This window comes from Ursus americanus, chromosome 27 (assembly GCF_024610735.1).
Source record: "Ursus americanus isolate L20-20 chromosome 27, mUrsAme1.1.p, whole genome shotgun sequence".
NCBI lineage: Eukaryota > Metazoa > Chordata > Mammalia > Carnivora > Ursidae > Ursus > Ursus americanus.
In genome coordinates, this window is record NC_142153.1 from 2,807,251 (window position 1) to 2,820,177 (window position 12,927).

Genomic DNA, 12,927 nt, shown 5'->3' on the forward strand with positions numbered 1-12,927 from the left:
TTTGGGGACCCCCGCCCCAGCGCTGGACTCACCCTCCACCCCACCGCCACCCGGGCCTTTATTGGCGCCGCTGGTCATTCAGGGCGGGAGAATGTGCAGGGCACACCGAGCCCCTGGCGCATTTCGAAGGCCCCCGCGCCAAACTCTTGGGCCCCCGCTCCCACTCCTCAACGCCCTCAGCTCGGCCTGCCCCTCCGCTCGCTGCACATCCAGCAGATCGGGCTTGCAGGCCTCCTGGGGGCTAACCCTAACTCTAGGTGGGCTCCTTTGGGGCCCCTCGCAAGGGTCATGGCGCCCCAACGCCTGGGATTGGGGACCCGAGACCCAGCGCTGGACTCACCCTCCGCCCCACCGCCACCTGGGCCGTTATTGGCGCCGCCTGTCATCAGGTCGGCAGAATGGGCAGGGCTCTCTGAGCCCCCAGCGACCTTGGAAGGCCCCAGGCGCCAAAATGTTTGGGCCCAGGCTCCTGCTCGCCAGCGCCCTCACTCCGCCCGCCCCTCCACTCGCCACACAGCTGGTATTTTGGGCCTGCCGACATCCTGCTTGCTAACCCTAACCCTAGGTCAGTCCCCGAGAGCCCCTGACAAGGGGCCTAGGGATGCAACGCTGGGGATTGGGGACCCCAGTGCCCCAGGGCCGGACTAACACTGTTGCCCCTCCACCACCTGGGCCACTAGGGGCGCGGCCGCTCATTCCCGGCGGGAGAAGGGACAGGGCCCTCCAAGCCCCCTTCCACATTCGATGGCCCCCTGCCCCAAAGCGCTTGGGCCCACTTTCCCACTAGTCAGCGCCCTCACCTCAACCCACCCCTCCGCTCGAAACACAGCAGCCGGATCGGACCTGCCGGCCTCCTGGGGGCTAACCCTACCCCTAGGTCGGTTCCCGAGGGGCCCCTCCCAAGGGGCCTTGCGCCGCCATGCCCGGGATCCTGGACTTCCTAGCCCCAGGGCCGGACTCACCCTGCAGCCACCCGCCACCCGGGCCGCTAGGAGCGCTGCCGGTCATTCAGGCGGGAGAAGGGGCAGGGTCCTACAAGCCCCTGACGACCTTCGAAGGCCGCCCCAGCGGCAAAACCTGTGGGCCCACGGTCCCGCTCGCCAGCTCCCTCCCCTGGCCCGCCGCAATGCGCGCTACACAGCCAGGGGATTGGGCCTGATGGCCTCCTGGGGGCTAAGCCTAACCCAAGGTGGGTCCCCCAGGGGCCCATCCGAAGGTGCTTGGCGCCCCAACGCCAGGGATTGGGGACCCGAGACCCAGCGCCGGATTCACCCTGCTGCCCCCCACCCCTGGGCCGCTAGGGGGCCGCCGGTTATTCAGGGGGGGAGAATGTGCAGGGCACACCGAGCCCCTGGCGCATTTCGAAGGCCCCCGCGCCAAACTCTTGGGCCCCCGCTCCCACTCCTCAACGCCCTCAGCTCGGCCTGCCCCTCCGCTCGCTGCACATCCAGCAGATCGGGCTTGCAGGCCTCCTGGGGGCTAACCCTAACTCTAGGTGGGCTCTTAGGGGCCCCTCGCAAGGGGCCTGGCGCCCCAACGCCTGGGATTGGGGACCCGAGACCCAGCGCTGGACTCACCCTCCGCCCCACCGCCAACCGGGCCGTTATTGGCGCCGCCTGTCATCAGGGCGGCAAAATGGGCAGGGCTCTCTGAGCCCCCAGCGACCTTGGAATGCCCCAGGCGCCAAAATGTTTGGGCCCAGGCTCCTGCTCGCCAGAGCCCTCACTCCGCCCACACCTCCACTCGCCGCACAGCCAGCATTTTGGGCCTGCTGGCATCCTGCTTGCTAACCCTAACCCTAGGTCAGTCCCCGAGAGGCCCCTGACAAGGAGCCCGGGGATGCAACGCTGGGGATTGGGGACCCCTGTGCCACAGGGACAGACTAACACTGTTGCCCCTCCACCACCTGGGCCACTAGGGGCGCTGCTGCTCATTCCCGGCCGGAGAAGGGGCAGGGCCCTCCAAGCCCCCTTCCACATTCGATGGCCCCCTGCCCCAAAGCGCTTGGGCCCACGTTCCCACTAGTCAGCGTCCTCACCTCAACCCGCCCCTCGGCTCGAAACACAGCAGCCAGATCGGACCTGCCGGCCTCCTGGGGGCTAACCCTAACCCTAGGTCGGTTCCCGAGGGGCCCCTCCCAAGGGGCCTTGCGCCGCCATGCCCGGGATCCTGGACGTCCTAGCCCCAGGGAAGGACTCACCGTGCAGCCACCCGCCACCTGGGCCGCTAGGAGCGCCGCCGGTCATTCAGGCGGGAGAAGGGGCAGGGTCCTACAAGCCCCTGACGACCTTCGAAGGCCGCCCCAGCGGCAAAACCTGTGGGCCCACGGTCCCGCTCGCCAGCTCCCTCCCCTGGCCCGCCGCAATGCGCGCTACACAGCCAGGGGATTGGGCCTGATGGCCTCCTGGGGGCTAAGCCTAACCCAAGGTGGGTCCCCCAGGGGCCCATCCGAAGGTGCTTGGCGCCCCAACGCCAGGGATTGGGGACCCGAGACCCAGCGCGGGATTCACCCTGAAGCCCCCAACCCCTGGGCCGCTCGGGGACCCGCCGGTTATTCAGGGGGGGAGAACTGGCAGGGCCCTCTGAGCCCCCAGCGACCTTCGAAGGCCCCAGGCGCCAAAATGTTTGGGCCCAGGCTTCTGCTCGCCACGCCCTCACTCCGCCCGCCCCTCCACTCACAGCACAGCCGGCATTTCGGGCCTGCCGGCATCCTGCTTGCTAACCCTAACCCTAGGTCAGTCCCCGAGAGGCCCATAACCAGGGGCCTGGGGCTGCAACGCTGGGGATTGGGGACCCCTGAGACCCAGGGCCAAACTAACACTGCTGCCCCTCCACCACCTGGGCCACTAGGGGCGCTGCCGCACATTCAGGGCAGGAGAACATGCAGGGCACTCCCAGCCTCCCCCCACCCCCCGGACCCTCGATGCACCCGCTCCCCAAAGCGCGTGGGCCGACGCTCCCACTAGTCAGCGCCCTCACCTCAACCCGCCCCTCCGCTCGAAACACACCAGGCGGATCGGAAATTCCGTACTCCTGGAGGCTAATCCTAACCCTAGGTCAGTCCCCGAAGGGCCCATCCAAGGGGCTTGGCGCCCCAACGCTGGGGATTGGGAACCTCCGAACCCCAGCGCTGGACTGACCCTGCAGCCCCCCGCCACCCGGGCCGCTAGGGGCGCCGCCAGTCATTCAGGCTCAAAAACAGGTAGGGCCCTCCGAGCCCCTGGGGAGCTTCGCAGGCCGCCTGTGCCAAAACACTTGGGCCCACGCTCCCACTCACCAGCGCCCTCCCCTCGGCCCGCCCCCCCCCCCCTCACCACACTGCCCATGGATCCTGCCTGCCGGCCTCCTCGGGAAAGTCCTAACCCTAGGTCGGCCCCCAAGTGGCTCCTCCCAAGGGGCCTGGCACCACAATGCCAGGGATTGGGGACCCCCGCCCCAGCGCTGGACTCACCCTCCGCCCCACCGCCACCCGGGCCGTTATTGGCGCCACCTGTCATCAGGGCGGCAGAATGGGCAGGGCTCTCTGAGCCCCCAGCGACCTTGGAAGGCCCCAGGCGCCAAAATGTTTGGGCCCAGGCTCCTGCTCGCCAGCGCCCTCACTCCGCCCGTCCCTCCACTCGCTGCACAGCCCTTATTTTGGGCCTGCCGGCATCCTGCTTGCTATCCCTAACCCTAGGTCCGTCCCCGAGAGGCCCCTGACAAGGGGCCCGGGGATGCAACGCTGGGGATTGGGGACCCCAGTGTCCCAGTGCCGGACTAACACTGTTGCCCCTCCACCACCTGGGCCACTAGGGGCGCTGCCGCTCATTCCCGGCGGGAGAAGGGGCAGGGCCCTCCAAGCCCCCTTCCACATTCGATGGCCCCCTGCCCCAAAGCGCTTGGGCCCACGTTCCCACTAGTCAGCGCCCTCACCTCAACCCGCCCCTCCGCTCCAAACACAGCAGCCGGATCGGACCTGCCGGCCTCCTGGGGGCTAACCCTAACCCTAGGTCGGTTCCCGAGGGGCCCCTCCCAAGGGGCCTTGCGCCGCCATGCCCGGGGTCCTGGACGTCCTAGCCCCAGGGCCGGACTCACCCTGCAGCCACCCGCCACCCAGGCCGCTAGGAGCGCCGCCGGTCATTCAGGCGGGAGAAGGGGCACGGTCCTACAAGCCCCTGACGACCTTCGAAGGCCGCCCCAGGGCCAAAACCTGTGGGCCCACGGTCCCGCTCGCCAGCTCCCTCCCCTGGCCCGCCGCAATGCATGCTACACAGCCAGGGGATTGGGCCTGATGGCCTCCTGGGGGCTAAGCCTAACCCAAGGTGGGTCCCCCAGGGGCCCATCCGAAGGCGCTTGGCGCCCCAACGCCAGGGATTGGGGACCCGAGACCCAGCGCCGGATTCACCCTGCTGCCCCCCACCCCTGGGCCGCTAGGGGGGCCTCCGGTTATTCAGTGGGGGAGAACAGGCAGGGCCCTCTGAGCCCCCAGTGAACTTCGAAGGCCCCCGCGCCAAAATGTTTGGGCCCAGGCTTCTGCTCGCCAGCGCCCTCACTCCGCCCGCCCCTCCACTCACAGCACAGCCAACATTTCGGGCCTGCCGGCATCCTGCTTCTAACCCTAACCCTAGGTCAGTCCCCGAGAGGCCCATCACAAGGGGCCTGGGGCTGCAACGCTGGGGATTGCGGACCCCTGAGACCCAGGGCCAAACTAACACTGCTGCCCCTCCACCACCTGGCCACTAGGGGCGCTGCCGCTCATTCAGGGCAGGAGAACATACAGGGCCCTCCCAGCCCCCCACCCCAGGACCCTCGATGCTCCCGCTCCCCAAAGCGCTTGGGCCCATGCTCTCACTAGTCAGCGCCCTCACCTCAACCTGCCCCTCCGCTCGAAACACAGCAGGCGGATCGGTCCTGCCCTACTCCTGGAGGCTAATCCTAACCCTAGGTCGGTCCCCGAAGGGCCCATCCAAGGGGCTTGGCGCCCCAACGCTGGGGATTGGGAACCTCCGAACCCCAGCGCTGGACTCACCCTGCAGAGCCCCGCCACCCGGGCCGCTAGGGGCGCCGCCAGTCATTCAGGCTCGAGAACGGGTAGGGCCCTCCGAGCCCCTGGCGAGCTTCGAAGGCCGCCTGCGCCAAAACACTTGGGCCCACGCTCCCACTCACCAGCGCCCTCCCCTGGGCTCGCACCCCCCCGTCGCCACACCGCCCATGGATCCTGCCTGCTGGCCTCCTCGGGGCTAATCCTAATTCTAGGTCGGCCCCCAAGGGGCTCCTCCCAAGGGGCCTGGCACCGCAATGCCAGGGATTGGGGACCCCCGCCCCAGCGCTGGACTCACCCTCCGCCGCACCGCCACCCGGGCCTTTATTGGCGCCGCTGGTCATTCAGGGCGGGAGAATGTGCAGGGCACACCGAGCCCCTGGCGCATTTCGAAGGCCCCCGCGCCAAACTCTTGGGCCCCCGCTCCCACTCCTCAACGCCCTCAGCTCGGCCTGCCCCTCCGCTCGCTGCACATTCAGCAGATCGGGCTTGCAGGCCTCCTGGGGGTTAACCCTAACTCTAGGTGGGCTCCTTAGGGGCCCCTCGCAAGGGGCCTGGCGCCCCAACGCCTGGGATTGGGGACCCGAGCCCCAGCGCTGAACTCACACTCCCCCCACCGCCACCCGGGCCATTATTGGCGCCGCCTGTCATCAGGGCCGCAGAATGGGCAGGGCCCTCTGAGCCCCCAGCGACCTTGGAAGGCCCCAGGCGCCAAAATGTTTGGGCCCAGGCTCCTGCTCGCCAGCGCCCTCACTCCGCCCGCCCCTCCACTCGCCGCACAGCCGGCATTTTGGGCCTGCTGGCATCCTGCTTGCTAACCCTAACCCTAGGTCCGTCCTCCAGAGGCCCCTGACAAGGGGCCCGGGGATGCAACGCTGGGGATTGGGGACCCCTGAGACCCAGGTCCAACCTAACACTGCTGCCCCTCCACCACCTGGGCCACTAGGGGCGCTGCCGCTCATTCAGGGCAGGAGAACATGCAGGGCACTCCCAGCCTCCCACCACCCTCGGACCCTCCATGTACCCGCTCCCCAAAGCGCTTGGGCCCACGCTCCCACTAGTCAGCGCCCTCACCTCAACCTTCCCCTCCGCTCGAAACACAGCAGGCGGATCGGACCTGCCGTACTCCTGGAGGCTAATCCTAACCCTAGGTCGGTCCCCGAAGGGCCCATCCAAGGGGCTTGGAGCCCCAACGCTGGGGATTGGGAACCTCCGAACACCAGCGCTGGACTCACCCTCCGCCCCACCGCCACCCGGGCCCTTATTGGCGCCGCCTGTCATCAGGGCGGCAGAACGGGCAGGGCCCTCTGAGCCCCCAGCGACCTTGGAAGGCCCCAGGCGCCAAAATGTTTGGGCCCAGGCTCCTGCTCGCCAGCGCCCTCACTCCGCCCGCCCCTCCACTCGCCGCACAGCCGGCATTTTGGGCCTGCCCTCATCCTGCTTGCTAACCCTAACCCTAGGTCAGTCCCCGAGAGGCCCCTGACAAGGGGCCCGGGGATGCAACGCTGGGGATTGGGGACCCCAGTGCCCCAGGGCCGGACTAACACTGTTGCCCCTCCACCACCTGGGCCACTAGGGGCGCTGCCGCTCATTCCCGGCGGGAGAAGGGGCAGGGCCCTCCAAGCCCCCTTCCACATTCGATGGCCCCCTGCCCCAAAGCGCTTGGGCCCACGTTCCCACTAGTCAGCGCCCTCACCTCAACCCGCCCCTCCGCTCGAAACACAGCAGCCGGATCGGACCTGCCGGCCTCCTGGGGGCTAACCCTAACCCTAGGTCGGTTCCCGAGGGGCCCCTCCCAAGGGGCCTTGCGCCGCCATGCCCGGGATCCTGGACGTCCTAGCCCCAGGGCCGGACTCACCCTGCAGCCACCCGCCACCTGGGCCGCTAGGAGCGCCGCCGGTCATTCAGGCGGGAGAAGGGGCAGGGTCCCACAAGCCCCTGATGACCTTCAAAGGCCCCCGCGCCAAAACGTTTGGGCCCACGCTCCCACTCCTCAGCACCCTCCGCTTGGCCTACTCCTGTGCTCGCCGCACATCCAGGAGGTCGGGCTTGCCGGCCTCCCGGGGGCTAACACTGACTCTAAGTGGGCTCGAGAGGGGATCCACCCAAGGGGCCTGGCGCCTCAATGCCAGAGATTGGGGACCCGAGACCCAGCGCCGGACTCACCCTGCAGCCCCCCGCCACCTGGGCCGCTAGGGGGCCCGCCTGTCATTCAGGGGAGGAGAACGGGCAGGGCCCTCTGTGCCCCAGGCAACCTTCGAAGCCCCCCCCGCCACAAAATGTTTGGGCCCAGGCTCCAGCTCGCCAGCGCCCTCACTCCGCCCGCCCCTCCACTCGCTGCACAGCGGGCATTTCGGGCCTGCCGGCATCCTTCTTGCTAACCCTAACCCTAGGTCAGTCCCCGAGAGGCCCCTGACAAGGGGCCTGGGGCTGCAACGCTGGGGATTGGGGACCCCCGAGCCCCAGGGCCAGACTAACACTGCTGCCGTCCACCACCTGGGCCACTAGGGGCGCTGTCTCTCATTCAGGGCTGGAGAAGGGGCAGGGCCCTCCAAGCCCCCACGTACCTTCGATGGCCCCTCGCCACAAAGCGCTTGGGCCCACGTTCCCACTCCTCAGCGCCCTCAGCTCGGCCTGCCCCTCCGCTCGCTGCACATCCAGCAGATCGGGCTTGCCGGACTCCTGGGGGCTAACCCGAGCTCTAGGTGGGCTCCTGAGGGGCCCAATCCATGGGGCCTGGCGCCTTAACGCCAGGGATTGGGAACCTCCGAACCCCAGCACTGGACTCACCCTGCAGCCCACCTCCACCTGGGTCTTAGGGGCGCCACCGGTCATTCAGGGCTGGAGAACGGGTAGGGCCCTCCGAGTGACCGGCTAGCTTCGAAGGCCCCGTGCGCCAAAACACTTGGGCCCACGCTCCCTCTCTCCAGCGCCCTCCCATCGGCCCCAGCCCCCCGCTCGCCACACCGCCGGTGGATCCTGCCTGCCGGCGTCCTGGGGTCTAACCCTAAGCACAGGTGGGCCCCCGGGGGGCCCCCCCAAGGGACCTGCCACAGCAACTCCAGGCATTGGGGACCCACAGCCCCAGGGCAAGACTATCACTGCTGCCCCTCCACCACCTGGGCACTAGGGGCGCTGCCGCTCATTCAGGGCTGGAGAAGGGGCAGGGCCCTCTGAGCCCCCGCTGACCTTCGATGGCCCCCCGCCCCAAAGCGCTTAGGCCCACGTTCCCACCAGTCAGCGCCATCACCTCAAGCGGCCCCTCCGCTCCAAAGACAGCAGGCGGATCGGACCTGCCGGCCACCTGGGGGTAACCTTAACCCTAGGGCGGTCCCCAAGGGCCCCTCCCAAGGGGCCTTGCGCAGCCACGCCGGGGATCCTGGCCATCTTAGCCCCAGGGCCAGACTCACTCTGCAGCCCCCCGCCACTCCGGCCGCTGGGGGCGCCGCCGGTAATTCAGGCGGGAGAAGGAGCAGGGCCCTCCTAGCCCCTGATGACCTTCGAAGGCCCCCGCGCCAAAACGTTTGGGCCCACGCTCCCACTCCTCAGCACCCTCCGCTTGGCCTACTCCTGTGCTCGCCGCACATCCAGCAGGTCGGGCTTGCCGGCCTCCCGGGGGCTAACACTGACTCTAAGTGGGCTCGAGAGGGGCTCCACCCAAGGGGCCTGGCGCCTCAATGCCAGAGATTGAGGACCCGAGACCCAGCGCCGGACTCACCCTGCAGCCCCCCGCCACCTGGGCCGCTAGGGGGCCCCCGGTCATTCAGGGCGTAAGAACGGGCAGGGCCCTCTGTGCCCCAGGCAAACTTCGAAGCCCCCCCCACCCCCCCGCTGCAAAATGTTTGGGCCCAGGCTCCAGCTCGCCAGCGCCCTCACTCTGCCCGCCCCTCCACTCGCTGCACAGCGGGCATTTCGGGCCTGCCGGCATCCTTCTTGCTAACCCTAACCCTAGGTCAGTCCCCGAGAGGCCCCTGACAATGGGCCTGGGGCTGCAACGCTGGGGATTGGGGATCCCCGAGCTCCAGGGCCAGACTAACACTGCTGCCGTCCACCACCTGGGCCACTAGGGGCGCTGTCTCTCATTCAGGGCGGGAGAAGGGGTAGGGCCCTCAGAGCCCCCGTGGACCTTCGATGGCCCCCCACCCCAAAGCGCTTGGGCCCACGTTCCCACTCCTCAGCGCCCTCAGCTCGGCCTGACCCTCCGCTCGCTGCACATCCAGCAGATCGGGCTTGCCGGACTCCTGGGGGCTAACCCGAGCTCTAGGTGGGCTCCTGGGGGGCCCCATCCATGGGGCCTGGCGCCCTAACGCCGGGGATTGGGAACCTCCGAACCCCATCACTGGACTCACCCTGCAGCCCACCGCCACCTGGGCTGTAGGGGCGCCACCGGTCATTCAGGGCTGGAGAAGAAGTAGGGCCCTCCGAGTCCCTGGCTAGCTTCGAAGGCCTCGTGCGCCAAAACACTTGGGCCCAAGCTCCCTCTCTCCAGGGCCCTCCTCTCGGCCCCACCCCCACGCTCGCCACACTGTCGGTGGATCGTGACTGCCAGCGTCCTGGGGGCTAACCCTAAGCCCAGGAGGGCCCCGGGGGGCCCCTCCCAAGGGGCCTGCCACCGCAACTCCAGGCATTGGGGACCCCCAGCCCCAGGGCAAGACTAACACTGCTGCCCCTCCACCACCTGGGCACTAGGGGCACTGCCGCTCCTTCAGGGCTGGAGAAGGGGCAGGGCCCTCTGAGCCCCCGCCGACCTTTGATGGCCCCCCGCCCCAAAGCGCTTAGGCCCACGTTCCCACCAGTCAGCGCCCTCACCTCAAGCGGCCCCTCCGCTCGAAGGACAGCAGGCGGAAAGGACCTTCGGGCTACCTGGGGGTAACCTTAACCCTAGGGCGGTCCCCGAGGGGCCCCTCCCAAGGGGCCTTGCGCAGCCACGCCGGGGATCCTGGCCGTCTTAGCCCCAGGGCCGGACACACCCTGCAGCCCCCTGGCACCCGGGCTGCTAGGGGCACCGACAGTCATTCAGGCGGGAGAAGGGTAGGGCCCTCGGAGCCCCTGACCTCCTTCAAAGGAGCCCGCGCCAAAAGCTGTGGGCCCGGGGTCCCGCTTGCCAGCTCCCTCCCCTCGACTCGCCCCCCCGCGGGCCACACAGCCAGGGGATTGGGCCTGAAGGCCTCCTGGGGGCTAACCCAAACCCTAGGTGGGTCCCCGAGGGGCCCCTCCCAAGGGGCTTGGCGACCCAACGCCGGGGATTGGTAACCATTGAACCCCAGTGGTGGAATCACCCTGCAGCCCCCCGCCACTCTGGCCGCTAGGGGCGCCGCCGATCATTGAGGCGGGAGAAGGAGCAGGGCCCTCTTAGCCCCTGATGACCTTCGAGGGCCCCCTCGCCAAAACGGTTGGGCCCACGATCCCTCTCCTCAGCACCCTCAGCTAGGCCTACCCCTCTGCTCGCCACACATCCAGCAGGTCGGGCTTGCCGGCCTCCCGGGGCTAACACTAACTCTTGGTGGGCTCCTGAGGGGCCCCACCCAAGGGGCCTGGCGCCTCAACGCCGGAGATTGGGGACCCGAGACCCAGCGCAGGACTCACCCTGCAGCGACCCGCCACCTGGGCCGCTAGGGGGCCCGCCTGTCATTCATGGCAGGAGAACTGGCAGGGCCCTCTGTGCCCCAGGCAACCTTCGAAGCCCTCCCCCCTACAAAATGTTTGGGCCCAGGCTCCAGCTCGCCAGCGCCCTCACTCCGCCCGCCCCTCCACTCGCTACACAGTGGGCATTTCGGGCCTGCCGGCATCCTTCTTGCTAACCCTTACCCTAGGTCAGTCCCCGAGAGGCCCCTGACAATGGGCCTGGGGCTGCAACGCTGCGGATTGGGGACCCCCGAGCCCCAGGGACAGACTAACACTGCTGCCGTCCACCACCTGGGCCACTAGGGGCGCTGTCTCTCATTCAGGGCGGGAGAAGGGGCAGGGCCCTCAGAGCCCCCGCGGACCTTCGATGGCCCCCCGCCCCAAAGCGCTTGGGCCCACGTTCCCACTCCTCAGCGCCCTCAGCTCGGCCTGCCCCTCCGCTCGCTGCACATCCAGCAGATCGGGCTTGCCGGACTCCTGGGGGCTAACCCGAGCTCTAGGTGGGCCCCTGAGGGGACCCATCCATGGGGCCTGGCGCCCTAACGCCGGGGATTGGGAACCTCCGAACCCCAGCACTGGACTCACCCTGCAGCCCACCGCCACCTGGGCCGTAGGGGCGCCACCGGTCATTCAGGGCTGGAGAAGAAGTAGGGCCCTCCGAGTCCCTGGCTAGCTTCGAAGCTCTCGTGCGCCAAAACACTTGGGCCCACGCTCCCTCTCTCCAGCGCCCTCCCCTCGGCCCCACCCCCCCGCTCGCCACACTGTCGGTGGATCCTGCCTGCCAGCGTCCTGGGGGCTAACCCTAGGCCCAGGACGGCCCCCGGGGGGCCCCGCCCAAGGGGCCTGCCACCGCAACTCCAGGCATTGGGGACCCCCAGCCCCAGGGCAAGACTAACACTGCTGCCCCTCCACCACCTGGGCACTAGGGGCGCTGTCGCTCATTCAGGGCTGGAGAAGGGGCAGGGCCCTCTGAGCCCCCGCAGACCTTCGATGGCCCCCCGCCCCAAAGCGCTTAGGCCCACGTTCCCACCAGTCAGCGCCCTCACCTCAAGCGGCCCCTCCGCTCGAAGGACAGCAGGCGGAAAGGACCTGTCGGCCACCTGGGGGTAACCTTAACCCTAGGGCGGTCCTCGAGGGGCCCCTCCCAAGGGGCCTTGCGCAGCCACGCCGGGGATCCTGGCCGTCTTAACCCCAGGGCCGGACTCACCCTGCAGCCCCCTGGCACCCGGGCTGCAAGGGGCACCGACGGTCATTCAGGCGGGAGAAGGGTAGGGCCCTTGGAGCCCCAGACCTCCTTCAAAGGCCCCCGCGCCAAAACCTGTGGGCCCGGGGTCCCGCTTGCCAGCTTCCTCCCCTCGACCCGCCCCCCCACGAGCCACACAGCCAGGGGATTGGGCCTGAAGGCCTCCTGGGGGCTAACCCAAACCCTAGGTGGGTCCCTGAGGGGCCCCTCCCAAGGGGCTTGGCGACCCAACGCCAGGGATTGGGAACCACTGAACCCCAGCGGTGGAATCACCCTGCAGCCCCCCGCCACTCTGGCAGCTAGCGGCGCTGCCGGTAATTCAGTCGGGAGAAGGAGCAGGGCCCTCCTAGCCCCTGATGACCTTCGAAGGCCCCCGCGCCAAAACGTTTGGGCCCACGCTCCCACTCCTCAGCACCCTCCGCTTGAACTACTCCTCTGCTTGACGCACATCCAGCAGGTCGGGCTTGCCGGCCTCCCGGGGGCTAACACTGACTCTAAGTGGGCTCGAGAGGGGCTCCACCCAAGGGGCCTGGCGCCTCAATGCCAGAGATTGGGGACCCGAGACCCAGCGCAGGACTCACCCTGCAGCCCCCCACCACCTGGGCCGCTAGGGGGCCCCCGGTCATTCAGGGCGTAAGAACGGGCAGGGCCCTCTGTGCCCCAGGCAACCTTCGAAGCCCCCCCCCCCCGCTCCAAAATGTTCTGGGCGCAGGCTCCAGCTCGCCAGCGCCCTCACTCTGCCCGCCCCTCCACTCGCTGCACAGCGGGCATTTCGGGCCTGCCGGCATCCTTCTTGCTAACCCTAACCCTAGGTCAGTCCCTGAGAGGCCCCTGACAATGGGCCTGGGGCTGCAACGCTGGGGATTGGGGACCCCCGAGCCCCAGGGCCAGACTAACACTGCTGCCGTCCACCACCTGGGCCACTAGGGGCGCTGTCTCTCATTCAGGGCGGGAGAAGGGGCAGGGCCCTCAGAGCCCCCGCGGACCTTCGATGGCCCCCCGCCCCAAAGCGCTTGGGCCCACGTTCAGACTCCTCAGC